The sequence below is a fragment of the Notechis scutatus genome, chromosome 2 (assembly GCF_049901735.1).
Source record: "Notechis scutatus isolate UNSWTSFEM ecotype Mainland chromosome 2, rNotScu1.2, whole genome shotgun sequence".
Taxonomy (NCBI): Eukaryota; Metazoa; Chordata; class Lepidosauria; order Squamata; family Elapidae; genus Notechis; species Notechis scutatus.
In genome coordinates, this window is record NC_142010.1 from 242673997 (window position 1) to 242692315 (window position 18319).

The window sequence follows — 18319 nt, forward strand, 5'->3', positions numbered from 1 at the left end:
AATATAACAAAACTGTCTCAGCTTTTAACTTAATAATGTCTACAATATTCTATTTATGCTGAGATAACCTGTTAAGTATATATTATCAGAACCTGGCTGTCAATAAATCCAGCCAGGACTACAAACATAACTATTGAAAATTATAATTTGGGCCAAGATAGCTGTTAAAATATATTAATTAGAGAAATAGGATGGTAATTGGAGTGTACAGATGAATTCTTGCTAGGTAGTACGAATCAATTCAGTACGAAAAAGCTTTCAGCATATTCCTTCAAATAAAATGAGACCATATACTTCATCTATAAATGTTGAAGCAGATACTGTGTATATTTCTTTTGGAGAATTTCTCATGAAACCATGTAGATTCAGTAACACTAAACATTGATCTTCGAATCTAGCTATCAATACTTTAAAAATGATCTTATTCCTCTGGTAATTTTTTTCTAGTATTATTAGAAGAATGACTTCTCAGAATCATTACGATGCTTGCAAATTTGGAATTTTCAATTACAAGCTGCTTGGAGGAAGAGGACCGAATGCATGAGTGATTCTTTCCCAACCTGGGTGTTAAAATGACTATATGGATTGAATATATGAGAGATGGCATAATTCCTGATGTTCTTAAAGTGTCAGTAGATAATTCTCTGAATCAGTGAATCTTTCTTTTCTGAGCCAAGCACTGATGTGTACTAATTTCTCAGAGCCTAGTCACACTGGAAGAAACCCATTTGGAACTAAGTAGGAGGACACAGTGACTTCTGGTTCTTCTTGAAGGATCCCAGAACTTTGGGACTGTTTATAAAAGTACAAAATCCTTTCCTGATACATTTGTTAGTAGTAATGGGGATAGCACTTAAACTTATATACTCTTCATAGTACTTTACAGCCCTCTCTAAGCAGTTTACAGAGTCAGCACATTTCCCCCAACAATCTGGGTCCTCATTTTACCCACCTCGGAAGGATGGAAGACTGAAATCAGCATTAGAAATAGCAGGAAAGCTTTTGATAAGTTTGGGCTTACATGCCAGCTGTGGTTTTGGTCAAAAGAAAAAAAAGAGAGGCAGATCTAGACTTATTCATGCTAGTTACATTCAAAAAGCAAACAGTTAAAATGCACTTTAAATGGATATAATGGAAAATAACATAATGTTCAACTGGTACCAGAATATGACCCTAAGGTTGTTTCTTAGAACATCCTAGTGGGAAAGATCATATTGGTTCTGTCATACCACCTTCACAATTTAACAGATACATCTCTGTTGTTTCTGGTACCTTTCCTGTTGGCTTCAGCATTTAAAAATATTTTGAAAATTCACATGTTTTGAAATGTTCATCAATGGGCATTACATATGTAGGAAATCCTCAACTTATGACCACAATTGACATATGAATTTCCACTACTGACCAATGTGGTTGTTAAGTGAGTTTCACCTTGTTTTATAATCTTTTTGCCACAATTGTTAAATGAATCACTGATGTTGTTAAGTGAATTACGGTAGTTCAGCAAATCCAGTTCGGAACGGGACAACTCACCATGACCAACTCGCCGTGACCATCTCACCATGGCTAAATCATCACAGTCATCTCGCCATGGTAATCTTGCCATGGCCAACTTGCCACAGCCAACTTGCTGCAGGACAATTCACCATGGGACAATTCCATGTGGATAACTCAACACAAGAAACATTATCCATCACGGTTTGTTCAACAATATTTCCATTGACAAAAATGGAAATAATGTAGAAGAAACAATTTGTTATGTTGAGTAATCCTACATGGATTATCCAGTGGCAAGTTGTCCCATTGTGAGTTAGCTATGGCAAGTTGTCCTAGACCCACCATGACTGTCCTTATTATTGGTGTTATATGTTTAAAAGGGGCAGGGTTTTGATTGTACAATTAAAGTCACCCTTTGGCCTTTTCTGACAACCTCACAGCCCACTTTCTAGATATGGACAGGCAAAGAGTAAAGGAATAGTGGCCAGAATTGAGGCATTGTTATTTTAACTTGAGATAAAGTCCTTGTGGTCTCTGAGAGTTTTTAATGGGGTGTGGTAGATTCGGAGGGTACATGTGTTCTTAAAAATTTGAAGGCATTCCATGAACAGCAACATTGTGTGTCTTACTTAGATTATGATCCACTTTCAAATCCACGTTCATAAATTTTATTTCTATAAGGAAATCCTTTGGTGCTTTTGTCTTTTCAAAATCTTTTAAATCCAGCATTATATTAGTCTTGAACTAGAATGTCTGTTCCCAAACTTGAATGGAGTTCCTTAACCCCATTTGAAAGTTTTCCATCCAAACCATTTCATCTTCTTCTTTTTGGTTATAGCTGAACTTTGTCAGGACACTGACATGAACATGAGTCATACAATGTTGTGATATTTACTTTCTTTCCCCCCCACAATGTTTGATTACCAAGAGGATTTATGCCCTTGTAGTATAACAAAGCATGCTTTCAACACTGATGGCTTTGTTAATCACTTGTTAGCTTTTGTAAATAATCCACTCACGTATATCCGCAGGATGTCACAATGATACCAATAAGTAATTGGCAATGCAACAGTGAGAAAAAAGACCACGAACATTTTATATGAATATACTCATCATTACAGGCCTTCCTTTCTATTACTTGGAATTTGTCAGAAACAAATGTTTTGAATTGTAATTTCCCTCAATGCCAAACACTTATTAATGCAATTTATCTAGACTTTTCTTTTATCCTGGAAATATTTTTTTTTCTGCCTAATGAGGCATGTTTTAAAATATATACATCCCTGCAATCTCCATGCATTCTTCCTGACTTCACCACCTTCCTGCACCCCACTTAACCTATGCAGCACCTCTTACACATATCTGTGACCCTCACACATCTTGATCTGTGCCACCCCACTGCACCTGACCTGACCTGCGAAGCACCTCTTGTGCACCCCAAGGCACCTTTCACGAACTACACTATCCATCCATGTAGCTTCTCCAAACGGCACAGTATCTGTGGCCCACACAACCTTCTATCTGGCACTTCTCATACAACCCCACATACCTATCCTGACCCATATCTCTGCATGCCCTCTTGTTCCCACCCTTACCTGGAAGCAGCCACTTGCCTTCCAGATTGACTTATTCTTACAACTTCCTGCTGACTTTATCTCTAGAAGCTTCTCAAAAGCAAAGTGCATAAGGAACCCAGCAAGAATTTGAGGGAGGGAGGGAAGAAGAAAGGAAGAAGGAAGGTAGATAGATCTCGGATACTCCTTGCCAGCTTCCCAAATGGAAACTCAGTGGGGAAGTCGACAGGAAGTCAAAAGTCACTCCTGCTCCCACTGCTTTTTTGTCCACCCATAGTCAATCTACTTCTGTTTAAATGAAATCTCTCCCTCTCTCTCTCATCATAATAGTTGTTATATTAATCAAACTTATATAATCCTAGTATTAATATTCATGGTTTTTAAAAATAATAGTTATTCAATATTTCAACATTCCATTTTAGTGCCAATGATGTTATAAGCATACATGGTAATACCATCTTTTACCCTCTAATCCATAAAATTATTACTTATATTCTCTCTCTCTCTCTCTCTCTCTCTCTCTCTCTCTCTCTCTCTCTCTAACTAACTTCTAATCAGGTCACCATTGCTAATCCTAATATTAATACACATGCTTATATAAGGCATAAGCCTTCATTATTTAGTTGTTGAATATGCAAAATACGTCATTCAAGTACCAGTCTTCCTATTATTTAAACATACCTCAACCCCAAACCCCCCCCCCACCCCCCCCCCCCCCCCCCCCCCACCCCCCCCCCCCCCCCCTCTCCCCCCTCCCCCTTATAATACCCTTTTTCAACCTCCAATCTTTCTATCTAACTATTGCTTCATATAGAGGTGTATATTCTTATTTCTACCTCTATTCTAATCAGGCCATCATTATATTAGAAAAAAAGAATATCTATATCTATATTATTATATATCTCTTTTTCTATCTCTATCTCTCTATCTCTCTATCTCTATCTATCTATCTATCTATCTATCTATCTATCTATCTATCTATCTATCTATCCATCCATCCATCCATCTATCATCTATCTATCTACCTATCTCTACCTCTAGCTCTATCTCTCTATCTCTATCTTCACCATTCAGACTGAATATTTCTCCCATCTCTATCTTCCCAAGCAGCCAGGTCTCCAGAATATCCACTCAAGCCCCTATCTCCCTTTCAAAGGTATCTTCCAGGTTATCCAATTCCATTTTTAAATCTCTTAAAGTGCTTTTTTCTTGGTTTATTTCATCAGTCATTATTATCTTTATGATCTTCCCCTTTATCATCTCCTCCTCCTAAATGAAATATCTCTGAAATGCTGACCCAATGGGGCCTGAATTATTTAGTTCTAATATAATATTAAACTATGACTTCACTAGTGAGGCATAATAATTCTATGGTTTCATTAGTCCTCTTCAGAACATGCAGTTATTCTTAAAATAAACATTCTCATTTCCTAAGAATGCCCTTCTGATCCCAGCATATACCTGCAAACAATTAAGCCAGCATGTTCTTTAGCCCTTCCTCACCCCTCTGGAACACTTTGTCTCTGTTTGAGACACGCTACATATTTGAGTCTTCAGACAGCAGTTGGCTTGCCTGGAAGCTTACATTACGGAAATGTTCAGAATAGAAAGACAAAAGTTCTTATCATTCTCTATGCTCGCAATTGACCATGTGGATTTCTTTCCAGTGCTGTTGATAACACAAACTATGGTAACTGCATGGATTACACTTCACTGGCTATTGGTTGAGCAATATTGATATGCTTAAGTATCCTTAAGAGGTCTATAATGCTGTAATTTTGTTTAAGAGGCTTATAATGCCATATTTCTGTTTTTCTTCAGAAACTTTTCTGATGTGATTAAACTCACTGGGTATGTCTCTAATTTTGTTCCCTCTCACCGACTTGTTTCATATATCATTTTAAGCCAAAGATAACTCAATCACAGTTTGTTGACTAGTCTCAGTCATTGAGTTAAACCATGTTTTGCAAATCACAGTCTCTGAATTCATGATGTGGCCCATGATACAAACATCATGTGTTTATTATATCAAGGGGAGGAAGAATTTGAGTTGCAAATTGGTATTTCAGAATAATGAATCTTGATGACCTTAGAGGGAAGTAAGATAGACCCTAAATGGGAAAAAAGTACAGGAAATATGCAAAATCCTGTTAACTAGATACTGAAGGCACAATCACAAACTATTTTTTTCTAGCAGGAAAGGTGAGAGATCTCTAAAGAAATCTCTATGCAGGTTATAGAGCTTTCCAAAATACTAAAGAAAAGAGGGACATATAAATATTAAAGGAGAGGCACATAATAGAAGAGGCAATCAACAGAAAAGTGAGTATGTCAGAAAAGCTAATGCTCAGTACATTTTTCTTTTCTCAGAAGGGGAACAAGGACCTAACTGCATCATTAATGGAAAGACGGCTCAGGATAGAAGATAGTAAAGGAATACTTAGCCAATTTAAGGATTTCAAATTTCCACAATCAGGAAATAGTCCCTTTCTAAGGGACTAAAGTAGAAATGATCAAAGAGGAAGACCTAGGACATTACAGACCTATCTGCTGAATGAGTCTACTGAGCAAGATCTTCCAATAGATGTTATTATTTCTCTAAGTTTGTGAGAATTTGCATGGGACAAAAACTAGCATGCATTTGTCACAAGGAAGTCATATCAAACAAATGTTATCTCCTTTTCTTAGTAGATCAAAAAAATCCTATGGATATTATTTACTTCAACCTCAACAAAGCTTTTGACAAAGTCTTTCATGACTTTCATGACATCATTAATAAAATGATAAGAATGAGCTGGATGTAGATTCATAATTGGCCAAATGATCCAACTCATAATATACTCGTACATGGTTCTATATTGGCTTGAAAATAATGTCAAAGCTCTGTCCTGGGCCCAGTGCTGTTCACCATTTTTATTAATGACCTACATGAAGGGCCTGATGGGATGATCATAGAACCTGGAGAAGTGGTTATCATTTTAAAATGAAAAGACAAGATTCCAGAAGATCTAGATAGGCTTGAATAGTGGGCCCAAATCATAGTAACTTTTGTTTTTCTTTTGTTTTTCTTTACATATTTTGATAGTTATACCCTATGTTTTGTTTTTCTATGTTACTGATTTGATTTTTGATAGTAATATTAAATAAAGCACTTGCATGGCATGATTCTGTTTGTACAATGCAGCATGACAATGTAACATATATTGCTTTATTTTATACTAGCTGGATATCCGTGCTTCGAAACTGTGTGATCGGGCTTAGTTTTGGGGGAGGAAAATAAGGAAGAAAATATTCTGCCTCTGCCTACCAGCATCATTGGTATTCATCTGGCTAGCGTCCTGTCAGTGTGTGAGAGAGAGTTGAGGGCTGTTTGGAAGCTGAAACAGTATTTGCTGTGTGAGCAAGGAGACAGCAAGGAGCCTGGGCATGGCTTAGCTCAACTGTTCTGTACTAAAGCTGCTTGCCACTGTGAAAGTAAAATTGAAACTGAAACTCCTCTCCTCTGCTTGTGTTTTGCATTTGGAACAGATTTCTTTTCAGGTGGGGACAGGGAGTAGAATTCCTTAGCATCAGAGCGTGTTAATAATAATATACAAAATATTGATGGTCATTTTGAAAAATCCTTTCTTAGTGAGCATCTAGAAGCCAAGAGGAACATACGTGCCAAATTTCAAGTTTATAGGCTTTACAATTCTGGAGATTTTGTGATGATGCGTGAGTGGTATTTCGCTTTCATATATATATATATATATGAAAGGGATAGGTATGTATCCCAATAAAAAGCAAGATATTCATTATACCTACTAAATAATGACTTGAAAGTAGAATTGTGTTTGTCCACAAAGTAAGTGACAGAATTCCCTGTCCTGTACACTCTGTGCACAGCTTTCACTGAATACAGATTTCACTGAATATGCACAAGCAGGGATTAGATAGACACATATTAGAAATAATCTAAATTTCTGCATGGAGTAAAGATATAGAAAATGCTTCCATTCACTGAAAATTGATGAAATTGATGAAAACTCTTCTATGAATGGAGGCATTTCCATGTTGAATCTCTGCTTGACTAAAGCAAGATGGATACCTTCACTGATGCAATTCAGCTGATTTGGAAGCTTGGCCCTCGTTGCTATACTACAAGGTAAAATTATTTTGTGGATGGATATTTCCCAGCACAAAGTAATAACAGATGTCTCACAGAAATCTCTTTCCTTTCCACTTTGACATATTATGTTGATAGGATAATTGAAGATGGAAAAAAAATAAAAGAAAAATAAGAATTTTATAAAGTGATGACAGGTCTGTTGATATAGAATATTTATGTGATTTCCATATAAATGCACATACATTGGTTTCCATACAATCATTGGATTATTTAGAGGGACACACTAGGAAACAATAAAATAAAGCTCTACATTTACTGCTCAAAGCCTTGAGGCGCTGTAATACTCACAGAGATTTAGCTCAGTCATTCTGACATCTTTCTGGTATCATCTGAGCATGTATGTACAGGCACAAGAGACATTTTCACAAGGACTGCTGTAAAAATTAAGTAACTGTTTTGAGTAGTTCACTCTACTAGAAGCATCCCTAAACCATTCCCTCAAAGTGGCTATTATTTCTGGTTAGGTTATTATTGAAACTCTAATTATAATTCATCATATAGATAACATAAATTAATTACTACGAATGACCTTGGCTATTGTGCAAAGAGTAGCCCAGATGTGCTTTGGGTAGATTTCAAGTAAACAATGGTTGATTCTCAGAGTCTTGGCTTAAAACAACTTGAAACAATTTGGGCGTCCATCTGCATGTCCTCTTCAGCATTTAGTATCTGCCAAACCACTTATGATTCATGTTTTACATGAATCCTTGTCCTTCGCTAATGCGGAGACTTTGGTTTAATGAACATCTTGCTCCTATTTGACAAGTTGGTGTGTGGGATAGGATTTGTCTTCCAGAAGACCTCAGCATTTCTTTTTTCTTGAAAAATTAGAGAATGTAGTCTCTGATTTTGTGACGGAGGTAATTTTGCTTCTCAATGTCTTTAATTTTTTTCATCTGGTGTAGTGCATCTAGGCTTGCAGAGAACATACAGACGTTAAAGACGGCAAAAAATATGAGGTCATCCAGTTCCTCTGACTTTTTTTTTTCCACCATTGAACATAAATGGAGAGAAGACTCACAGGCATCTGAAAGAGCAAATGTTTGCATTAAAAAAGTGCTAAGTTCACTAATGAATGTTTCTCTTTATTTAGTCTACTTATGAAATAAAATCTTATAGCCTACTGTGTTTTAGTGTACCTTCAAATCAACAGATCAAAAAGATCAAGCTATGAAACAGGAAAAATACACAAAAACAATACACAGAAATATGAAAAGCAAGACATTTTATATTCCAATATACTTTTTTTCCCCAATTTACATGCTTCCTTTTTTCCTTTAGGATTTAAATCAATTTCATGAGTAGATCATCTGTAACTTCTTTCAGTTTCTCTTCAGCCATTTTTCCATTCTCTTGTTTCTACCATGACTGATATGTTTGTGTGTTTGAAAACCAGTTTTATGAGTAATTCATTTTTCCTCTGATATATTTGCATCAAGACTTTTCTGGTTTTCCTTTCAGTGTCCTAAGCAATTTCTCTTTTCCATCTCTAGTATTTTAGCAATTAAGCAACTGATCACTGCAACTTAATTCGGAATCAGATGTTTTCTTCTGGTCATTTTGACTTGATTAATCTAGTTAAATGTGCAAAGCCAGGGAAAAACTTAAAAATAAAATTTAATTTAATCTCAGCTAAAATAACTACAGCTTTAAACATTCCTTTAAAAAACTACAGCTTTAAACATTGATGACCTTCTATTTCTGTCTGTAGAAATTTGAAGGGCTGTGCCATAAATTGCATGTTTTGTATCTCTCTATTTGAAAAATGTTCAATTTAATGTGGCAGAGTACTTAATTTTCTACAGGTCAGATTTCCTATTTTCATGTTGTCCACTTGTGTACAAAAGATCATGCCACATCAACTGCAAAGATGCATGAACACAGAGACATTTAATTAAAAATCTTACAAATACATTTTCCATCCTAAACTCAAGTAAAAAAGAGGAGGATGTGGAGTTGCACCCACAATCCAGATCTTCCCAATGCCAGTATGTCTTACTAGTCACAGTACCAGAAGTGTTCTGAGTATAGTATAACTGATACAGAGGGTGCCAGAAGAAAAATGAATGCAAATTTATATCTTTTGAAATAGGAATTTTATATCATAATCAACAGTGGTAGTATTCTACTGGTTCAAGCCAGTTCGGTCGAAATGGTAGGTCTGAGAATAATCTGTGAGCAAACTGGTTTGCTCCGACAATTAGCTGCTGGGCCCTCCTGCCCACCTCGGCTCTATACAGACCTTTATTTCCTGGTTTTGAAGTTCAGCTGCTTTGAACGGCATAGCTTATTGCCTCGCATCAGCTGTTGAAGACACAGGGACAGTGCAGGATTGCAGGAGAAGGTTAGTAGCAAACCCTCTGCACGCGTGCACAAAGCATGCACAAAGCGCGCTCACCAAGCCACGCCCACAGAACCAGTGATAAAAAAATTTGAAACCCACCAATGATAATTAACTATGTGAGCACTAAGGCAGGATTGCTTGGTGCTCTTTTTTCGACTGCTCATCTAAAAAAGGAGAAATGCAGTATTTCTTCTACAAAGTCCATTTTTCACTGCTTGGAGAAAGCATTTGCAGTCAGGAGACTGGCTAAATTAAAGAATTTTGGTCTTTTTTTTTTTTTAACATTCACTTGCCAAAGCCCCCTGGAGTTTACATGAGGTGGTTGCTGGAAATTCCTGCCTGGAATCTCAAACTTGCAGGGCTGTGTCAAATTATACCTGCTGATGGAATGTGACTGATAATAGCTTGATCCCTTTAAGCTGAGATAACAGACTACACCATGCTTTTCAGCTGGGTTTGTTTATTTTAATTCTGGGATTCTCTTTCCATTGAAACCAACTATATTTCATTCAGGTTTTTAAACAATCATCCTCTAATAAAGTAAAAAAAGCTATTCAAAAACATATTTGTTGTTACAACTTTATCTCTTGTTCTCCCAAACATGATACAGCCTTGAATTTATGAAGGGATAGAAAAATATTCATAGAGTCAAAGGATTCAGGTATATTAAAACTGTCCCCTATACCATTCAAAGGACAGCCTTTGAAAAGGATGAAAACAAAGCTAAAGAACTTAAAGTCACAAACAAGTGACTTTAGTAATTGTGCTTTTTCATTGTTACCATCAGCTTTCTGGTATTGGATCTGAAAACAACAAGGCCGGGAGAAAGACTTGTTGGCCAGCAAGAACTTTTAACTCTTATGTAAGGATAGCCCACTGAATGCAACAGGAGATTTTGCAATAGTTAGATAGGATAAACTGTACAGTTTGATCAAGTCTAATTTTGCCACCAAGAAATTGGACCAGGATAAAGGAAATCAATGTTCCAGTCCCCACCTTTAAATATACAGTACATTGGGAGTATCCTTGTCATTTAGCCCAGTCACCTCATGGTTTTTGGTTATGGTAACTAAATGAAGGTAACCCTATCTATTCTGTCTTAAGGTGGCAGAAGAAAACTAAGTATGCTAAACTAATACACACACAAACACACTTCATAGTTGTTGTCTGACCATTAAGACAGAAGTTTAAAAACATTACTGACCTTTTTAACTTGTTTATTCTTTAACTGTATTTCTTGTCCTTTGTATTTTCATTTCTATACAGTAGATCAGGGGTGTCAAACTCATGGCATCACGGTGGTGTCACGTGATGTATCGGGACTTTTTCCTTCTTAAACTGGGCGTGGGCATAGCCAGGACGTGATGCATCCAGCCTATGGGCTGGGAGTTTGACAGCTCTGCAGTAGATCATCCAATTTTAGGGACACACCACATAGCAGCATTCTGTCACAAGCATTAGCCAACAACATGAACTATATATTTGGATTATTATAAGAGCTTTCTCCATCCATTCAATGGGCCATTTAGAAGACTTGCAAACTAGCTGGAGAGCAGGATTTCATTCACACTCCTTCCTCTATTTTCCCCAACCCCCACTTACACATGGGGAAGTCTGAAGGGTGGCATTTCTCATGGATGTGTCCCCTTGATTCAGTATAAAGTACAGCTTTTCTTCAACATCCAGCTGAAAGAAAGAAAGGGGGGGGGGGGAGTTTCCCCAGTTTTTAAAAACATCTAAATTAAAGCCCTACATGCATTTAGCTACATGCCTGAAAAAAGTTGAATCTATCAAAATCACTTCTGTCTAATTCATGTGGTAAAGAATGGATAAAACTGTGAGAATTTATTCTTTTTGGTTTTTGATAAATGCTGAGGTCACATCTTTCCCCCCTAAAGCTTTCAGTAAGGTTCCTGTCTCTTCTGGGTTGCAGCAGAATTTGGTACAATTTCTGTTTCCAAATTTAAGTGGCAACAAATGCACGCACTCCAGCAATAATACAGAGAAACATTTTGGTTGTGCAACATAGCTCAAGCAATATTCTTACCTTGCATTTTTTAGATGAGATCTCATAACCACTTTGGGGGATGTTATATAAAGTAAGCTGATTCTAACTACAGAGTTGAAAATTCAGAACATGGAATTTAATTTTTTTCTCTCATGATCAACATAGTAGTATTATGGCCAACAATTAATGTAGTGAATTGATTACAGGAACTGACTCTGAGGAACTTATTTATGAATAAAACTTCTGTAGACCCTTATTTGTTTCAGTCAGGTTTTGGAACAGGTCTCAGTGGATTAATTTCTATGCATATCTTTAGTAAATCAAAGCTTGAAATGAATTGAGACATTTTGTGATTACTTGAGGGGGAAATATTTGGTCATGCTGGGGTCAAGAATATTTTATTTTTATAGCTCTTAATGATGCTGGGCCTGATCTCAAATTACAAGTTTATGGTACAGCTGTAAATACAAGTAATAAATATACTAACAATTAAAGCTTTACCATATTGAAAACACATACAGCATTTTAGCTGGATATTCTACCTTCTCCAAAATCTCGTTTTCATTTTGCCCAAGGTACTGTAGAGCATAAGGCTTAGTGCCAAAAACTTGATGTGATCTTTTAAAACATATTACATTATACATTATTTACTGCATGTTTATTGTTTGAACTTTGCATTTTGAAAGCAGAAAAACAACTTATTTGGGTATATAACAATGTCATTTCATGAGTTGGTATGATTAAAGGTACCCATGGCGCTGTTCAAATATCATGATTCCTTTCTCCTCTGTCTGGAAAGTGAAGCTTTCAGACTGATGGACACCCTTTTTTTTCCTTTGATGGGTCTGGGAAGATGATAGCTTGGCCTATTTTTAGTGTATGACACTCATTATGCCTATATAGATTATATCCAAGTCTCAGTTGCTGACATTGTAGGTTCCTCAAATCTTCTTGAACATCAAATTCTTTGCAGCAAACCCCAAAATGTCACCATCAAACTTTGAAAGGGACACTAGATGTTATTTTATGAGTAAATCCATCTTTTCTGGGAACTTTCCATCTCCACTTTAATGACCCAGCTGTCTAATAATTTCAACAGTTATGGCTGATAGTAGCACGCTAAAAGAAATGAAGCTAATGCCCAGTTATCTTTCCATTCTCTTTTCCATCTGCTATATTTCCTTTGGCTATTGAACTTAGCAGGTGTATGCCTTATTGAATTGCCAGAGCTGACTGATTCAGGTATCATTTAACCTTAGACTGACTTTCCAAGGACTCAAGTTAGAGGAAACAGAGGAACTAGTTAAGCAACAAGAGAGCCAGTTTGAGCTAGATATTAAGGCATCAGACTAGAAACTTAGGAGAATGTGAATTCTAGTCATGTCTTGGGCATGAAAACCAGCTGGATGACTTTAGCGTTGTCACTCTCTCTCAGCCCAACAACTCTCACAGGGTTGTTGTTGTGGGGAAAATAGAAGAAGGAAGGACTATTAGGTATGTTTGTCACTTTGAGTTATTTATAAAAATAATAAACGTGGGATTAAAAAAATCTAACCCTCCCCCCAAGTTTTAACTGACCAATTTTGCATAGAAGTTTACATCAGCACAATAAAAGTGGCATTTAAATTAATTATTCCTCATTCTATTCTTAAATTAAACTTGAAACTATATATTTCCTTTTTGAGTTCTTACAGTCTTTATTTTGATATCAGAAAGGTAAAGAGGATATGACTGGCAGTATTTCAGACAGACAGTGAACTTCTGCAATAGAGAAGACACCTATACTTTAAGCCTTACATCCACTTGTCCCATCATAAAGGACGGGAAGCTAAGCAAATCAGAGCTCGAAGTTTCCAAGCAATATTTACAAACATACTATACAGTACTTTAAACTTTAATTAAAAAAAGGGGGGGGAATCTTGTAGGAGGAAATCTGACCCCATGTCACTTTATGGGTGTGTTCATATAATTTTCTTGGCAACAGTACAGAAATGCTCTTGTACTCCCTTATTCTGAGACTAATTTCCTAACCTAATCTAGATATCTGAGTTTTCCTAACGGAGTCCTATCCCAACTTGCTTAGCTTGCAAGATAGATAAGGTTGGCTAGATACTGTAGATTGGGGTCCCCAACCCCCAGGCCATGGCCCATTACCAGGCTGTGAGCCATTAGGAACCAGACCACAGAAGTTAATGCGCGCACATTCCCACTTGTGCAAGCAGCAGCCAAGCACATGTTCACGCTCTCCATTTGAGCAAGTGGCCGGCATACATGTACATCGCTCATGCAAATGGAGCTTCGTGTGCCTGCCACTCACGCAGAACCATCCCGTCTCCCCCGTCACCGGTTTGCAAAGTTGGAAAGATTGGGGAACTCTGCTATAGATTGTAGATTCTAGAAACATACATGCATGAAACAAAAAAAATCCAGAAAAAAATCTGAAATTTGTATGACAAAAATCTAATAAATAGGAATAAAACCCTCTTCATAGATTGATTTGCCAGCTGCATCAATACTTCAATAAAATATATTTGATTGACAGTTTCATTGGTATTCTATAGTTTAATGAGGTCAGACACAAGGTCTTCACTTTCTCCTTCTTTTTAAATAAAACCTTTCATTTAAAAATGGGTCAAGGATAAGCACTGGCATCTGATGGAAAGTTTATGCAAAAAGAATATTATAGGCACAAAATTTATGCCAATAACATTGCAAAAGACATCAATAAGATGTTTAGTTTCTCTAATTTTACTTTGTAAAACTATTAAAAATAAATTCTTTTGAACTTTTATTTTGGAACATAAATGTTTGAGCTGCAATTGCTATTAAATAATCCTGTAGACCTTTTAGTTCCCTTGATTCCACCAAAAACTTTTTAAGTTTTGCGTTGTTCCAGTCAAAGCTTTTAAGTTATTGTTGTTCACTGTGTTTATAAGGCACTCTTTGTCCCAATCAGAGGTAATGAAACAGTCTTCTTTTCTGCTCACAATATTCTCAAGTACTGATATCCAAATTAGATGGAGAAATTATATGTCTATACTAAAAACTAGTAAGTTGTGGGAATATAGGCAAGCTTATTGTCCACATTCTGGCATACCTGACCACTGCATGACAGTCTAACTTCTGTTATATGTTACATGTAGTTATATGACCTCTGAACAGTCTAGTGCACAGGTGTCACAACTTGCAATATCACATGGTTGTCACATGATGCATCGTGACTTCCCCCCCTTCGCTAAATCACGTGATGCATCTGGTCCACGGGCCATGAGTTTGACAACCCTGGTCTAGTGATAGTCCAGAGGTCATATAACTAATTGTAAGTGGGGATTTAAACCTGCTGCTTAGATTTAGGACTCTATTGTTTCAGATTATTGTAGATACATTAGGATGCACATATTAAAGTACATAGCAACAATGGGATAAAACCCTATATAGGAATATTTTGGGCCAGACATAATGCTGGCAATTTTGTAAACTTGGTATTCAGTAAAGAATTTCAGTTTCACAGTCTGCATGTATCTGTACAAAGGCTTTCTGATTATTTTGTCTCACAGACATTTTAGTTCAGGAAAACAGGTCAGAATGATAACCTTTTCTCACTCACACAAACTACTGCTCACTTTGATGATCATTTCTGTGATTACATAGGAGTTGGTTAATATTTGAAGAGCTGGTGGCCTAACTAGAGCTACATCCTGTTCCTGGATTGCTCCATATCTCCATATGCTTTCATGTTATTCATATCTGCAGGTTAACAACTTAGTAGTCTACAAATAAGGAGACATGAAAATATTTGTGCTTAATTTTGAAGGGCACTTTCACATGAGTCTTTTGTCACTGTTTGGCTTCCAAATGCACATGTTTCTCTATGAAAGTAATGCACCTTTGTAGAGAATTGATATAAGTTGATTCATTTACGTCAACATTCTCTACTTTGTATCTAATTTTATGGGGACAGCACAAGTTGGGCTCTAACAATGCATGATTAAGGTTGCCTTCTGCATTCAATTTCCTTGATGAAAACCCAAAAGGGAAGAGGAACATAGCTAGCATAAGAGCTCAAACATCAGCTGAAGTACTTGGCACTCTAGCCGGATGCAATTATGGAGAGTATAATAGGTAACACATTGCCATAAAAACTCTTACCAAGGAATGATGAACTCATGGTGGCATATTATGCTATTTTCCTTGTCTTGCTGCAATATTAGTAAGTGCCAGTAATAACAGTGCTTCTTTTGCTAACCTCTGTTGTCCTCCGCAGCTCTCTGATTCCTTTCCAACCCTAAACAGCAAGGCTGTAGCTATAGAATACCTAGCCTTAAGAATTTTTGTTTCTATAGAATAAAAAAAAAACTTAATTGGCCACATTGGTTAAAATACGGTGGCTTCCACCATAATTAGAAAAAAAGCCAAGTCCCTTAGCTTCATCTTTTCTGTTTTAACCAATTTTCTCTGAACAAAATCAAGAGCCTCTGGGAAGATAAGGTTTCAAATGCAGGGTAGTGCTATCTATTTCCCCATGTCATGGGGAAGGCAGGGAAATCTAAGAATTGTAGTCCTCATAACTCAAGGACACTAGTTTGAAAAAGGCTGGAATTAAAGATTTTGAATCTTGTTAAATCACGGCTTTGATCCCATCCAAAACTGATCCAAATATTGCCAACAGCATTGCAATTTTGAATACAGCAGAAGAATGAAATGACTTAAACACTATTTAGGTGCAATTAATTTAAGTATAGAAGGTTTTTTTTTTTTTTTTTACTGTTCCTGATATAGGAAGACTTTTTATTTGGTTGAACATGCAGTTGTGGGCAAATTGAACATATCATTCATAGCTCAATTCTACAGTGTTGAAGGACTTTTATCTCCCATTTCCTATAAAGCTGTGCAGCCAGTGTATGTTTCTCTTCCTGTCATCACAATCACTCAATAATATGTAATGCTGTCATGTTTTGTGTAGAAGGGCCAAGACAGTGTTGGGAACTGACTGCCAGACAAAGCTAATTAGTCACACAAAGATCATGCTATATATTTATATTATTACCCTCTGATATTTATTTTGTATTATTGGTTATCACAGTGTAATATACTGTGTTTTCCCAAAAATAAGCCCTAGACTGATTTTTAAGCATGTGCCTAATATAAGCCCTACCCCCAAAATAAGCCCTAGTGAAGGAGGGTGAGCATGACCAGCACAGGTGGCAGCAAGTGCCTACGGGCTGACAGTGTCTGGCAGCAGCTGCAGCCCACGCAGTACAAGTGAATTGATTCCCTGTCCAAGCAGCAGGTGGAGGAAGAGGCAGGGGGAAGGCATGTGATCTGGATGTGTTATGTGGGCTGTGGGAAAGCCAAGAGTTGGTGGGCTGGAGTGGTGGCCAGCTGCAGGAGGCTCATCTTCGGCACTGGCAGCAGATGGAGGCAGAGGTGCGGGGGGAAGGCAGGTGATCCGGACGTGCTTCCAGAAAGCTGAGAGTCAGTGGGTTGGAGCGGGTGGGCACCCACGGGAGGCTCATCCTCACATCTCTTGGTTTGCCTGAGGCCTGCGCGGCATAGCAGTGTTGCCTGCTTTCTGCCCTGCACCTCTGCCTCCATCTGCTGCTGGTGCTGCCACGTGAAGATGAGCCTCCCGTGGTCACCTGCCCGCTCTGGCCCACCAACACTCCCACAGCCCATCCAGATCACTTGCCTCCCCCCCACTACTTCTGCATGCTGCTTAGACAGGGAATCAACTCACCTGTGCTGCACAGGCTGCACAGCCCCAGAGTGCACTAACTAAGAGACCGGCGGGCTGCAGCTACTGCCAGATACAATAGGTCCCCACACGCTTGCCACCTCTTGTGTGTACACTGGGGAGTAGGGCGCCCAGCTGGCTGATCACCCTGAAATCATGTTTACCTGAAAATAAGCCCTAGTGGTTATTTTGGAGCCCCCCCCCAAATATAAGACCAGGTCTTATTTTCAGGGAAATACAGTAGGATAAAATTGTACTATATTTTATTACTGTAAAATTGCTTTATGACTTTATCAATAGCAATAACTTTTTAAATAATCTTCACAATAGCAATAGCACTAAGACTTATATACCAATCCATAATGCTTTCCAGCACTCTCTGAGTGGTTTACAAATATCAGCATATTGCCTCCAACAATCTGGATCCTCATTTTACCGAAGGATGGAAGGCTGAATCAACTTTGAACTGGTCAGGATCAAACTCTTGCCTGTGGGCAGAGTTTGCCTGCACTCTAACCACTGCACCACGGCTCAGTTTTTAATCCATTGATTTTAACAATAGATTACTTAGATTAATATAAAAATATTAAATTGTTATGTTGAACATAGTCTTAATATAAATATCAATTATAATCTATGTTTTGAGAAAATCCTTTTAATGAATTTCTGGACAAGGGCAGGATAAATTCTGGACAAGGGTAGGATAGAAGCACATGCAGGGTGTTGTACAGAGAAACTCTTTTTGTTTAGGTGGTGGGGCCATTTCTGTGGATTCTACAGGACAAGCAGAACCTACCAGATTTACTGTTGCAATGAATTCACAGTTTTGTACAATACTAGCAGAGATGGTATTCAGCAGGTTCTGACCAGTTCTGGAGAACCGGTAGCAGAAATTTTGAGTAGTTTGGAGAACTGGTAAATACCACCTCTGACTGGCCCCACTCCCAACCCCAACCCTAACCCTGAGTCCCAGCTGGGTCTTCTTTTGTTGCTC

The 18319-nt window shown here is 37.6% G+C and overlaps 1 long non-coding RNA gene across 1 annotated transcript in view; it reads right to left on the reverse strand.

Moving 5' to 3' along the window:
- Positions 1-7383: 7383 nt before the first annotated feature.
- LOC148132578 (uncharacterized) overlaps positions 7384-18319 on the reverse strand; it is a 147407-nt gene continuing 136471 nt past the window's right edge. Inside the window, exons 2-3 of the long non-coding RNA XR_015748243.1 lie at positions 11186-11269; positions 7384-8266 (exon numbers count right to left, since the gene is read on the reverse strand). This is a non-coding gene — a long non-coding RNA (uncharacterized LOC148132578). The remainder of the gene's footprint in view (positions 8267-11185; positions 11270-18319) is intronic.